This window comes from Pleurodeles waltl, chromosome 4_2 (genome assembly GCF_031143425.1).
Source record: "Pleurodeles waltl isolate 20211129_DDA chromosome 4_2, aPleWal1.hap1.20221129, whole genome shotgun sequence".
NCBI classification, from domain to species: domain Eukaryota; kingdom Metazoa; phylum Chordata; class Amphibia; order Caudata; family Salamandridae; genus Pleurodeles; species Pleurodeles waltl.
Window position 1 is genome coordinate 485,744,826 of NC_090443.1, and position 14,739 is coordinate 485,759,564.

Here is a 14,739-nt window from a genome sequence, read left to right on the forward strand (position 1 = left end):
AAATATATTTTTGAAAGGTTTACAACATCTGTTTTCACCTTCTCCTTTCATTAGGCCTCATTGGGACCACAGGCTTCTCCTCACCTTTATGTGTGCTTACTTTGAGCCCGTGCACAATTGTCCTTTCAGGCCCCTTGCCATCAAGGCGGCCTTCCTTGTGGTGATAACACCTGCCTGGAGGGTTAGCGAGATTCAGGCTTTGTCTTCCAAGCTTCCATATTTTACCTTCTTCCCAGACAAACCGGTACTTTGAACAAGAGCCTCCTCTCTACCAAACGTGGTCACTCCATTTCACATAGGCTCATTCAGTGGTTCCCAAACTTTTTTGATCCCCGGCTCCTTTGACCTATTGGCCGTGTTGGCCACGGCTCCCCGTTATGTTACTTTTTTTGGCGGGTGGGGGAACGTAATCCCAGCCTGTACCTGTACCTACACTATTTACCGTTTGTCTTCTTTATTCTCTCCTTCACGTTGCTGAAAACCATTTATTGGAAAAAATTGTTACAGGGATATTATTAATGGTACTTTGGCGCCCTCCGCTGGTCAGAATAATTAATGCAGGGTGTTTTTTTCCAATACCACGAGGAAAAGCTACCGATTCAAAACACCTCCGAGTGGTTTCCAGACTGTGTGCGGCGCCCCTGGCTAGTTTTGACGGCGCACCAGGGAGCCGCGGCGCACAGTTTGGGAACCACTGGGCTAATTCATTACTCTGACAACATTTTATGTTCTGCCACATCCCTCCAAGGAGGAGGAGTGACTTCACAGTTTGGACCCCAAAAAAACGTTGTTTTTCTACCTTTAGTGCACTTGAGAGTTCCAGGTGGGTGACCACCTCTTTGTGGGATATGTTGGAACAAAGGTAGGATGGGCCATGCAGAAGCAGACCATCTCCTAATGGGTCATGCCCTGTATTAAAATTTGCTACACACTGGTCAAGAAGCAGCCCCCTGAAGGTTTGCGTGCACCTTTCACCAGACCTAAAGCTGCAACCACTGCGTTACAATGTGGAGTTACAGTCCTGGACATCTGCCAGGCAGCAGCATGGGCTTCCTTGCACATTTTCAGTAAACACTACTGCCAGGACAATCAGATCTGTTGGAATGGGCCCTTTGTCTGTTCGGTCCTGCAGGACTTCCTCTAATGAAACTGGTCTGCAGACCCACTTACAGGGAGGTATTGCTGGGGCATCTATTCTAAGGTAAGGAATCTGTGATTAGAAGTCTCTACTAGGTGAATAAGTTACTTACCTTCAGTGACACCTTATCTGGTAGAGACTCTTCTAGCCACAGGTTCCTTACCAACCCATTCATCCACCTCACTCTGCGAACAGATTTCTAGGGACAGGGTTGTTCCCCTTCAGGGCCCTAGCTTTCCACACCAGTGGTCAGTTATTCGTGGCTCCAAGCTCCTGGTGTGGAAAGACTTGAAAAGCAACTGAAGCATGCTGGAGTGGCACCTATATAGGCACGTCACTTCAAACATAGACAACACCATGCAAAGCTGAATGGCGCCACCTACTGGCGTGCTGGGGTACTGCTCAAGAAAATCTTCTGGATCCAGTCTGATGCATGGAAATAATTCTAAGGAAAGGAATCTGCGGCTAGACAGAGTCTCTACCAGATAAGGTGTTACCAAAGGTCAGTAACTTGTTCTTCAGGGTGTCCCACTCTGTGGGTTCCAGAGGAGATGTTATTCAGCTTTATAAGCTGCTTGCCCCCCCCCGCCCCCCCCACACCGAAACTGAGGTCTGCCATCCAGACGGTGGATAACCATTTCTGGATAACCATTTCTGGATCTTCCGGTCTTTTGTTAGTATTTACGTCCTGCCCACATTAGAAGAGGAAATATTGCGACTACTGTGACAATTAGTGGGAAGGCTCAAATAGGGTACCTGATACTGTGGCTGGGTAGGATTTTAACTCAGTTATGGAAATGACGTGTCTCCACTGGCACTTCCGCCTATGCCAGAAGCACGACACTCAGAAAATGGGCACACCTAATGGATCTGAGTGATGCCTGGCGCGTCTTGCATTCTCAAGATAAAAATAAACCTACTATTCACATATGCACCACACAACCCTGACTAGATTATTTCATCGTACCGGCAGTCTCGCTTCTGGGGGTTGACGAGTCAAAGATTAAGGATTAAAACCACTTTAAACCAAATCACTGGAGACAGGCAGGAAGGGTCTGCTGTTTGTAGACCCTTAATGCACAAAGTTCAGTGCATCCCTCTGAGTGATGGCGCCCTGGGCCCAGCTCACCCATGCAAAAAGCCGACATAGTATAGTTGAAGTTGTGTAATTAAACTGAAACCAAGAAAGCCAATGTCCCCTTGATTCCATATTAACATACATACATACCTAGACCGCTCTGAAGTCTAAGCTGTGTCCAGTGTAGGCAGTGGGGTTGACAGAGTAAATTTATTTTAGCTGCCATGCTCTTCTCTCGCCGTCCTGGCAAAGTAGTCCAGCCTCCTAGAGTATTCTTTCCTGCTGACGTTGGACCTGTGGCTGCCGCTAGATGGCGCCCTGTCTCCACGTAGGGGATCAGACAGCTATCTTCAGCAGCCATATGTATGGCCAGCCTCCAGCAAAGTTTAACAATCCACTTCTCTTTATTTTTTAAACACTAGTAGCATGGGAGTAAAGAGATTGGTGTAATTTCGCGCTGTTGACTATTTAAAAGTAATTTGATTAAATTAGACACCGGTGTGCACGGAGCACTGCGATCACTGATAACCAAATCACCAGGCGACGACGTATTCCTCAGTTTCAGTCTTGGGAATTTAATTTAACAAACTACTGTCGGGCCTCCCACGTTTCCCACGTTCATGCTAGACTGACTGCTCTAGTCCAGGTTTTTTTATTTATTCTGAGACTTTCAGTTTTGCCTGTCCTTGAACTATGACTAGAAGATCCTAAGCACCTACACTGGATGAGCCACTCACCAACTTGGGAAACTTGAGAACTCTGTAGGGTCGAGGGAGAGAGAGCGAAACTAATTCAGATGCTAAAAGGCACCGGGCTGGGCGGCTGGTAGACGAGTCTCATAAATGAACCAAGTATTGAAACATTGACTCCATGTAACTGGGATGTCAATATTTACCTGTCCTGGGACCTCGTTTCACAACTCATTGTTTATAGTTGTGTTACATGAAATAAATCGATTCATCTGAACCAAGACTGCAAGTCCCAACGTGTGGAGATATGTTGAATCAACAGACACGAGTGACATGGAGACATTTTGTTCCGGAGGTCACTGGCGGGAAACCAGGTTTGAGGTACAAGACCGTCTTCTGCATCTACGTGAAGCTTGCGATAATCGCTTGGGGTCTCATTAGAGTCGAGACTTTGCAAAAAAATATTTTGCGTACGTCTTCAAATTTTTGTACACCTAACGTTTACTAGCTATTCTTTGCAAAGTTTACCACATGTGGGGTTTCACTTAAAAATTGGAAATGGTACTCCCCTTTTAATGAGCTTTGCAGAAAAAAAAATTACATATATCAAGCATGAAATCAAACAGCCGTCAATAATCTGTGAAATTTTATACCGAAGAGAGAACATTTATTTCTTTTTTAGTGGAGTCTCACTCACACAGTTGTGTGGGGCCTGCTTTAGGGGTCTGGGAGGAGGCTGAACCCCCTTTTGTAAGGCACGCTTGGATGGTACTTTTAGTATATACTTGTTGGGAATGTGATCCTTGTAAAGGTTAAAGTGCCTGCGGGTAATTCCTTTCTTTGTATTATTTTTTATAATCTTTGGTTACCCTGTGCAGGTTAAAATCCAAAGGGCGGCATAAGTGTGATCTCTCTTACCCAGTACGAGGACTCGCTGAGAATCCAGGTGTGGGAACTGAGACCCCACTCACATCTCGTTTTGTTTTTAACCTGCCTAGTGGAGCCCAGGATTGAAAAATAAGAAGGGAATCACATACAGGCATTTTAACCTTCAGGGAACTCTAAACTTAAAAGGCCATCAAAAGGCTCCCTCCAAAAGTGGGCATGACCCCCCCCACCCCAGAGTGTTGGATCTACCAGGCGAGGACTCTATGATGAAGCATAGGATTTCACAGATTAATGCTGACTGGCAGGTTTCCTCCTTGATATATGTGATGGACCTTTACGGGAAGATGAGTTAACTTCTCTTGTGACAAAAATCTTCTCCCTACTCTTGCAGAATTGAGAAAAAAACAAATCTTCCACCTGCATCTAGTTTAATAGCTGCAAGCAAAATAGTTTTAAAGTAACAGCACGTTTATGTTGGACACCAGCCAGCACTCCCACGGAAATATTGCAGTTTGCGTAACAAAATGACACCAGGATGTTATTGTAGGATGACGCAGGAACATTTGCAAACTATGAGTAGGGCGCTGATTGGGAACTGAGCATGACCGTGCATAATAAAAGTGTGCACACCTGTAATTCTGAGGAGTTAGGGGAAAGTTGTTTCAGAATTGGGATTCTTGGATGGCCAAGGGTCTCTTTTTTTCAACAGGTGGTCGGAGGGACATTGTAATCACGCAGGGTGGCTGATTTCAGGGTCCTTTTAGGAAACCATGTTCCACTCTATGGCCAGACACACAGCTGGTAAGCGGCCATGTGTGACACCATCAGCCACCCTGGACTTTTAGCCAAACAGTACGTTCCATTTTGGGACTTCTAGGCCCATATTTACACTCTGTTGCACAATTTGGTGCAAACTTTACTCCATATTTATACTTTGGCGCTAGACCCGCCAAGCGCCAAAGTTATGGAGGTTGAGTCATTTTTTGTACGTGAAAACCTACCTTGCGCTAATGACATGCAAGGTAGGCGTTCCCGTGCAAAAAATGACTCTAAGGCATGTGCACCTTATTTATTCTCTGGCGTCAAAATGACAAACAGGAGGAGGCAGGCCTTAAAATATGGAACCCAGCCGGATTTGCGCTGTTTTTTAACGCCTGGGTCAGGGCAGGCGTTAAGGGACCTGTGGGCTCATTTCCATGGTGGGAAACCATGAAAGCAGTCCACAGGTGCCCTTCCCTGCACCCAGGGACACCCCCTGCCACCCTTGCCCACCCCTGGAGGACACCCATGGATGGGGGGACAGATCCATGGTGAGTGCAGGTAAGTGTAGGTAAGTATACATTTTTTTTTAAGTGGCATAGGGGGGCCTAACATGGGCCCCCCTACCTGCCACTGTGCCCAATGGTCATGCCCAGGGGACAGAAGTCCCCTGGGCATGGCCATTGGGCAGGGGGGTATAATTCCTGTCTTTGCTAAGACAGGTGTCATTTCCCTGAGGTTGTGCATCAAAAAATGGCACAAGTCATGTTAGAGCCAATATTTTTTACTCTAACCTGACTTGCACCATTCTTTGGCACACAAACCCCAGCCTTCCCTTAGTCTCTGCTGCCCAGTTACCGTCATTTATTTTGACGCTAACCAGGCCGCAGCGCCGGCTAACGTCATTCCATAAATAAGGCGCCTGGCTGGCGAGTTGGAATGGCTTTAGCCGGCGGTAAACTTTTTGACGCAAATCTGCCCAAGCGCTGATTTGCATCAAAAAGTATAACTATAGGCCCTAGTTTGGATTTTAAAATTACAAGTATTGGCTTAAAGATTGCAGCAGGCAAAGTGCTTACTTACTGAGAAGCCAAAACCCTCTGAAGGTGATACTTATGACATTTGCCTATCTGTCTGCTGTCATCCTTCTGCAGGGAATTTCTAGAAAATATGTGATGTGGGCGTCAAAAAATGTAGATTCAATTTACTTAATTTAACCAGCAAAAATTGTAGTCAAATGCCCTCACCTGGTCTCGTTCTATGCTTTTCTTTTACGGATTCTGACTCATTTGGAAAGGCAGAATATTTATATGTATCTACCATAAACAAACTATTTTTTACTAATGTGCCTGCGACATTGGCCCACTTCAATCTAAATATAGAATGAAGCAGGCTGGAGATGTTTGTTGCATCATATCTGTTGCTCCATTTCTTGAGGGCGACTTTCGGTCAGTGTTGTGCTTTTTGGGATTCTGCCCCAGAGCTCTCACGTTTCCAGTTCCAGGAGTTATAGTACAGGGCTATAATTTGCATTTTGTAGTGCTAACTTTATAAAGAGAGCTACTAATGACAGTGTGAGGCCCTAACAGAATAGATAGTTGCCACTGGGAGATGCAAATATAACCTGTTGCTGCTTGGAGGCGCCATATGTTTTTTCTTATTTTTCTTAATTTATGGAAGCTCATTTTAGGAGCCATAAGAACAATAAGTTAAGTTTGCAGTTAAAGCAGGCAAACCCAATGATGATTGCATTTTTTGTTTTAGTAAAATGTAGTTGCTGCAGAACATAATATGTGTATCAGATAGAGACTTGTAGCCACAGATTCCTTACCATAGAATAACACCCTGACATCAGACTAGATCCGGAAACATTTTATGAACAGTACTCCTGCGTGCACTGGTAGGTTGCATGGTTCGGCTCCACGTGGCGCTGTCTGAGTCATCTGCGCCAGAAGTAACTTTTGCAGTGCCTATAAAGGCTCCCCCTGTGCTGACATCAGTTCTTTTCTTTCTGTGCCAGTCAACACAAACCTGGGAAGAGCTATTCCCAGTCTTTTTTGACTGATTTTTTTTCACTTTTTATTGAAATTCTTTTGCAACTTGTCTCCTGGTACATCGAGGATGTCAGCTAGGAAAGCTGTTTTCAAGATGTGTGGCACGTTCACTGACCAATGTCAGTTATGGACCCATATTTGATGTTCCTCTGGTGTTTGAATCATAACCACAACACCAAGACCTGTGTTGATTGGTGTGCCATGCACCCCAAGCCTGACGGAGCAGTCCCTCAAGCTCCCTGCCGCTCGACACCACAATACTCATGATCTAGGTTGAGAGGAAGGTCCCGGAATCAGTTGCAGAGCTAGTCCAGGCACTTACTGTAGCAGTCAAGGTCATCAAGTAAGTCCCACAGACACAAGAAGACCAAGAAATGAAGGAGGTGTTCAAGTTCACCGTGTCCATCAGATGATGATACGAGGGAGCATCTGCACTCAAGGCCTAGCACTGTGGTAGAGCCTGTGTCGTCTCCACGCCTCACAGAGTTTCCGGGAGTCAGAGTGACCCCGCCCAGATACATTCATTTTATGAGGCCATGTACCTCATATTTGGGTGGTTTATTGCCGCTGAAGCGCCTTCAGGACCTGCAGGCTCAGGAGGCAGTCCTACTGATCTTCGCTGGCAGGTTCAAGTTTGCTCACCGGTGCCATTCGGGCCCCTTGGATTCGTGGATGCATCCGGAGAGGTGCGAGTTGAGCTACCTCGACCTTCCCCGAAGCTGGCTCCAGTGCCAACACCCCTGTGCTGCTGATGCCCCACAGCGACACCATCCCCATTGTCATACCCAACTCTAACATGGACCCGGACAGGTGTCATCTGGCGCTGGTTTTGGTGCCGAGAGGGGGCAGACTCCCCATGATGGAGCCATTGCCTTATTCCTGTGATAGGCCTGGATTAGGAAACAAATAGGAGGAGTCTGCGGACCCTTATGGATCCCAGTTAAAGGAGCCCAAGGACAACTGGTGTGCGGATTTGGCGAACGCCAGTGGTCTGGACACCTCCAAGACACTTGGCCGGTCTCCCCCTTACTGTGGCTATGGAGGAGGGTGCCTCATTCCCAGTGGTGTTGCAGAGGGTGGCTGAGGTCCTAGACCTTACACTACCTTGGTAGGAGTCAAAATGAATGTCTTGATGGAGGTTCTTAAGCCAGGAGATACGCTTTCCAAACCGTTACTCCCATTCAGTGAAGCCCTTACTGATGTCCAACTTGGGGCCTGGTCCAAGCCCTGCACAGGGGCTCCTGTGCCTAGGACAGTTGCCTGCTGCCATCAACCTTCTATAGGAGACTCCAGTTTCCTCACCTACCACCCCACCCCAGAGAGCTTGGTTGTCCAGGTCTCTACCTCCAAAATTTGCTCTGGCAAATTCCCCACCATGCCAGGCAGGGAATCCAAAAGGCTAGATCCCTTACAGGAGAGGATGTTCTCTTCCCTCAGCCTGGCACTGTGGCCAGTGAACACCGCATGTCTCTTGAGCCGATACTGCCATACCAGCTGGGATTCAGTAGGGAGAGTCATCCACTCTCAAGTAATTGCTGATGGGGGGTGCGCAGCCAAGTTCACCATCTGATGTGGACTGGATATGACCGACTCACTGGGCAGAACAATTTAATCTTTGATTGCCCTTAGGCATCACGCTTGGGTGAGAACCACTGCCTTTTCCGGGAATGTCAAAGCCTCACTCATGGACAAGCCATTTTATGTCTCTCAGTTGTTTGGAGAGAAGGCGGACTCTGCCCTTGAGTGCCTTAAGCATAGCAGAGCTGCGGCCAAGTCCTTGGGCCTTTCCATGGCCACACGCCAAACCCAGTCTGCCTTCTGCCTCTTTCGTGGCCAGGGGAGGGGCTTGCAATTGAGTCTCTTACACGCCTAGCCACCCCAGCCAGAAATTCTCACAATCTTTTTGCGTCCAAAGACATAATTCCCACAGAGCACATGGGACAAGCAGCTAGTGGTTTAGCCAATCCACTAACTCCCTCACATCCCCGTCCTGCCTGCCCACAGGCGTTACCTGGTGTTCATGATAGGCAAAGAGCACTTTCAGTTTGCCATGCTCCCCTTTGGCCTCACAAGCCCTCCATCGGGTGTCCACGAAAGGGATGGCGGTGGTTGCAGCTCATCTGCAGAGGTCAGGGATTCCAGTCTTTCCCTACCTCGACAATTGGCTATTGAAGGCAGGCTTGCCATAGGCAGTCATCTCCCAACTTCAGACCACGGCGAACCTTCTGCACTTGCTGTGGTTCATTATCAACATTATAAAGTCACACCTGACTTCTCAGACACTCCCTTTCATTGGAGCTGTCCTGGACACAATGCAATTTCGGGCTTATCCTCTGAGCCGCGAGTCCAGGATATTCAGGCTATGATCTTGATGTTTCAGCCTATATCTAGGATTTGGATGAGACTGACCCTGAGGCTTTTGGGCCTCATGGCTTCCTGCATCCTTCTTATGACACATGGTCACTGGCATATGAGGGCGCTGCAGTGGGACCTGAAGTTCCTTTCGGCACATCATCAGGGGACTCTCTCCGAGCTGGTCAAGATCTTGCTGGGGCTGCCATCTGGGAGAGTTGGAAATCAGAGGACTCAGGTCTCTGGTGGAATCCGTACTCCACATCAACCTGTTGGAGCTCCTAGTGATCCGACTGGAATGAAAGGCCTTTCTTCCTTCAGTCAAGGGAAGACTGTTTTAGGTGTTCACAGACAATACCACTGCCATGTGTTGCAACAAACGGGAGGGAGTGGGGTCGTAGACCCTTTGTCAAGACCCACTGCCCTTCTGTTCGTGGCTGGAACCCTAGGACATTTCTCTACTGGCTCAACACCTGGTGGATTCTCTGAATGCCAGAGTGGATGAACTCAGACGTTGTTGCCTAGCAAATCACAAATGCTAGCTCAACCCAGAGGTTACACAAGGTCTCTTTCAAGAGTGGAGAGAACCTTGGCTAGATCTGTTTGCCTCCACTGAGAACACATACGCAAGGTCAACAGTTTTGTGTGCTGGAGTCTCCAAGGCTGCTCTCACTCGGGAAACTTTTCATTTGAGTGGTGCTTTTGCCTCCTGTACACCTTTCCACCAATACCACTCCTGCCCAGAGTTCTTAAGGAGATCAAGAACAACCAGACCAAGGTCATTCTTGTGGGTCTGGATTAGGCATTGAGAGTCTCGTATCCAGAGCTGTTGAGCGTGAGCATTGGTCCTCCAATCAGACTGCCTCTTCTGGAGGAACTTCTATGGCATCAACAGAGCAGTGTCTTGCACACAAATCTGAAAATGCTTTGCCTTCATGTGAGGAGATTGAGTGGTGACAGTAGAAAGCTTTCAACCTTCTGCCCAAAGTCTGCAATGTTATCCTGGTAGCCAGGCTTCCTCCCACCAAGCTAGTAAATGCCTGTCATTGGAGTAAGTTAGTGGCATGGTATGCAGGGAAGCATGTTGATCCTCTATCCATACCCCATTCCAAGGTTCTCTTGTTTACCCTTTCCTTATCCCAGCAGGGCTCTGCTCTGGGCCTTTTAAACGGTTACCCTTCTACCATTTCTGCATTCCTGTGGTTGCCAGATCAGCCTTCTCTTTTCAAATCCCCTATTTCCATAGGTTCATAAAAAGTCTTCAAAACATGCTCCCATCAGTGCCTTTAATATTGCCTCTGTGGGACCTAAATCTAGTTCTTGCATTTCCATTGTGAGCTCCCTTTGAGCCACTTCACAATTTCCCACTGAGACTTCTTTACATCAAAACGGCCTTCCTAGTTGTGATAACATCCGCCCAGAGGGTCAGTGAGCTACAGATGCTCCACACGCATCCTTCAAACCTTATGTTTTACCCTGACATACTGATTGTTTGAACTAGGGCATCTTTCTTACTGAAAGTGATTTTCCCCTTCCAGGTACCGCAATCCATCACTTTGCCTACTGGCCCCAAATAGCATGTTGTTGTTCTACCCTGATCGCACTCATGAGTTCCAGTGGATGATCAACTCTTTGCAGAGCCAAGACAGGGAAGTTGGTGCAGAAGTGGACCATCTTGCGATAGATAGTGCTTTGCATCAAGATCTACTACACACCGGCCAAGAAGCAAACCCCAGAGGGGTAGTTCTCTTATTCTACCAGAGTCAAAGCTGTGACCATTGCGTTAGTTTGCAAAGTTCCTGTCCTGGATATCTATGAGGCAGCAACATGGGCTTCTTTGCAAAGCACTACTGCCTAGACTGTCAGGTCCGATAAGATGGTCATTTTGTCGTTCGGTCCTAGAAGACTTCCTAGTGTAAATCGTGTTGCAACTGGCCTCAGGGGATGTATTGCTTGGGTATCTATTTTAAGGTAAGGAATCTGTGGATTAGAAGTCTCTATCAGATGAACAAGTTACTTACCTTTGGTAACACCTTATCTGGTATAACCTCTATCTAGCTGCATATTCCTTACTGACCTACCCATCCTCCACGCTATGTGGGGACAGACTTCCCCTATAAGGGGCATTATCCCTGTAAGGGCCCTAGATTTCCACATCATTGGTCAGTGCTTCTTGTTCCTTCGTGCTTTTAGTGTGGAAAGTTTCAAAAGAAACTGATGTCACAGAGCTGGGGTGGCACCTATATAGGCTCTCTGCACATCACTCCAGGCGTGGACTATACCATTTGGAGCTAAATGAAGCCACCTACTGGCATGCAGGGGCTCTGCTTACCAGAAGGTTTCCAGATCCAGACTGATGCTTGGGGAATATTCTAAGGTAAGGAATCTGTGACTGGATAGAATCTCTACCTGACAAGGTGTTACAGAAGGTAAGAAACTTTTCATCACTTCCAAACTGACCCAATGCAGCTTGGCCAGAAACATTGCAAGTTATCATCACACTCACATCAGTGAGAAACTGCACAGACAGCAGATGCGCAAGCCTCATTACCAATGAACAGGCATGCACATCCAGAATAATTGCAGACTTTGTTTACACTCAGAAACGCACACCACATGCAGCAACAGTCAAGGGGCCAGATGTCCAAAAATGCAATTTTGCATTTCTTAAAGAGCCACTTCATAGAAATCGCTATTTAGGAAATGCAAAATGCCATGTAGATACCTATTTCCTAATAGCTCCTTTGTAGGAATCGCTATTAGGAAATCAGTATTAAGAAATCCCATTGCATTTTAGTCAATAGGCTGGTTTTGCATTTCCTAAATAGAAATTTCTTATTAAGAAATTGCTATTTAGGAAATGCAAAACCAGGGATGGCAATGGGCAAAAGGCCCCTCTTGGAGCACTCCAAAAATAGAGGTGCACCTGTGGAGCACAACCCAAGGTGGGGCTCAGCTCCATCTTTGGAGCAAGGGGGCATAGTCAGTTGACGTGAACCCGGGCTGTGGGGCTCAGGTGCAGAGGTGTTTGTTCGACCGGTCACTTCTGTTGGAGGCTCTCAAGCTTCTTGGGTTTGACCTGCAGAGGGAGAGAGAGAATCACAACCGCAGGGCCACTCTCAGTGTGGCCCCGTCGGTCCGGAAGTCCCACATCTTGCAGGTCAGTTTTGGCGGTTTCCAGACTGGACACTCAAAAATCCATGGTTGATGCAAGTGCTCTGGTACCCAGGGTACTGGTGTTGGGGGGAGGGCTCCTGGATGGTTTAGCATCTCAAAAATCGTCAGAGAGATGGGGCTGACCTCCTAAAGTCACCAAAACCTCCTTGTGGCATGATGCTCTCTCAGTAAGCCTGATGGCCTGCAAAACTGTGTACCAGACAGATGCAGTCGGTGCCTGCAGTTGCAGGTGGATTGCTTCTCAACCCCAAGAAGCTTTGGCCCCAGATATGCTAAATTGCTAGCCATCCTGCTGGAAAAGATGATAACACTTTCTTCCAAGCAGGTATTGTTTCTGGCCTCTGAGAGCGCCGTCTCCCCCTTATAGGCGGTCAGAAACTCATCTGTGGTTGCAAGCTGGCCTACATCCAGTCATTCAGCAAACTACAGGGCTGGGTTGTTCCAAGGGTACCTCCAAGGTGCCCTCTGGGTACATGTCTGAATAAATATGATACTGGAATCAGTATGGATTTATTAAGACGAGGTGTTTTATACCAAACACCAGCATCTTCAGTTGAGCTATCCTGTAGCTGAGTAAATCATATTGACCAGTGCCCAGTATATGTTCTTAAAATGGCTTCCTGAACAAGTGCAATGCCTGACAATGGAACTAGGCATTACAGGGGTACACCTGCTCATGCAGTTGTCCTCACATGTAATATAATGCACACTGCTTTAGGGTTCTATGTCCTGCTATAGGGTTGTTAGTGGGCATTGTACACAAGGGTGTGCAATGTTGTGTTTTCAGAATGGTTTGCACCATTTCACAAATCCTGCAATGGCAATCTGCATGTAGTTTGTGTGTGGGTCCCTTAGGTTGACATAATACAGGTTGCAGCCCTTAGGGACCCTTTTTAGACCCATGCCCTGGGTACCAGGGATACCATGTACTAGGGACTTAGATGGGTGCTTGACAATTGGGTTACAACTGATTGTCTTGTTTAGGGAAAGAACTCTGCACAGGGGCCTGGTTTACAGGGATCCAGTGCTCTACCAATCAACAACAGCAATATCAGTGAGCAAAAAATAGGGGATGACCATGTCAAAAAGTGGGACTTTCCTGCAAGTTGTTCTTGTTGAAGAGCCTTACTTCGGTCTTGTCGGTGCTGAGCTTGAGACAGTTGGCTTTCATCCAGTTAGCAACTATGGTCATGTGGGAAGTGAACATCTTTCTTGTGTTGGGGGTCTTGTTCGAGAGGGAAATAATTAGTTGTGTGTTATCTGCATAGGAGAAGATGTTGATGCCATCTGCATGGATGACATTGGCCAGAGGAATCATGTGTGCATTGAAGAGGGTGGGAATGAGCGATGAACCTTGAGGGACTTTGCAGGTGAGTTTGTGGGCTTCTAAAGAGTAAGGTGCCAGGCTGACAGCTTGTGCTCTATCCTGTCCAGAAGAAGGAGATTCCAATTTTGTGCAAGTGCCTGATGAGCATGGGGAGTGAGGCTTTGTCAGCTGTTGCAGAGAGGTCCAAGATAATAAGGGCTGCCATGTGTCCTCTTTCAAGGATCATGCGGATGTCATATGCTGTGGCAAAGGAGTGCTATTTTGTACTGTGGTTGGGCCTGAATCCAGACTGGGTGGCATTGAGGAGCTGGTGGTTGCTGAAGAGGTCAGTGAGGCATCGATTCATTAGTTTCTCTAAGGCCTTTGCTGGGTACGGTAGGAGGAAGATGGGTCTTTAGTTGGGAAGAATGACTGGGTCAGCGGATGATTTATATAGCAGGGGAATAACAGCAACATTTTTCTAGAGGTCATGGAATGTGGCTGAGTTGTGGAGGCATTGAGAATGGTTGTTAGTGCTTCACTAATTGGTAGGCATCCTTTGGTAAAGGTGTGCTGTGGGCAAGGGTCCGATGGAGACACCTACTTGATGGTCTTCATGGTAGCAGCGATTTTGACAGTGGTGACGTCAGGACACAAGGTCAGGGTTCATTCACTGGCTGTGATGGAAAGTTGAGTTTTACCAATAACGGGATCCAGTTGAGGGTCGAAGTTCTGTGCATGGAGGTGATTTTGCTACAGAAGAATTCCAAGAGCTTGTTGCAAAGGTCTTGTGAAGGGGTAATGTTACCAGAGGCAGCAGAAGGTGTGGTGAAATCTTTGATATTGGAGATTTGCTTGCTCTTATTAGTGCTGGCATCGATGCAATCTGTAAGAGCTGTATGCATGGTGTTCTGTATCTGCTCATTATAGCGTCTTTGGGCTGATTTGAAGATATCTTTATCTGCGGTGTCTTACTCTTGACTTGTTCTCCATTTGCACTCCAATTGCAGTCAGCGGTGTTTTGTCAGTCTGACTTCCTTGGTGTACCAGGTGGCCTGTGGTGGGCTCTTGCCATTGGTTTGCACTTGTGGGGAGCCAATGTCTTGGCACATGTGGTGATCTAATTGTTAAGGTTTTTATGGCTTTCAGTCGCTGGTGTGCTTATGCCTGTGCTCAGAAATGGTGAAAGCCCACTCCTCTTCTAAGATACTTTTCCAGCTCCAGCGGGCGGTCCCTGTGGTGGTAGGTCGGTGATGGTGCGGGATGGGTATACTGCAACTGAAGAGGGTGTGGTCTGT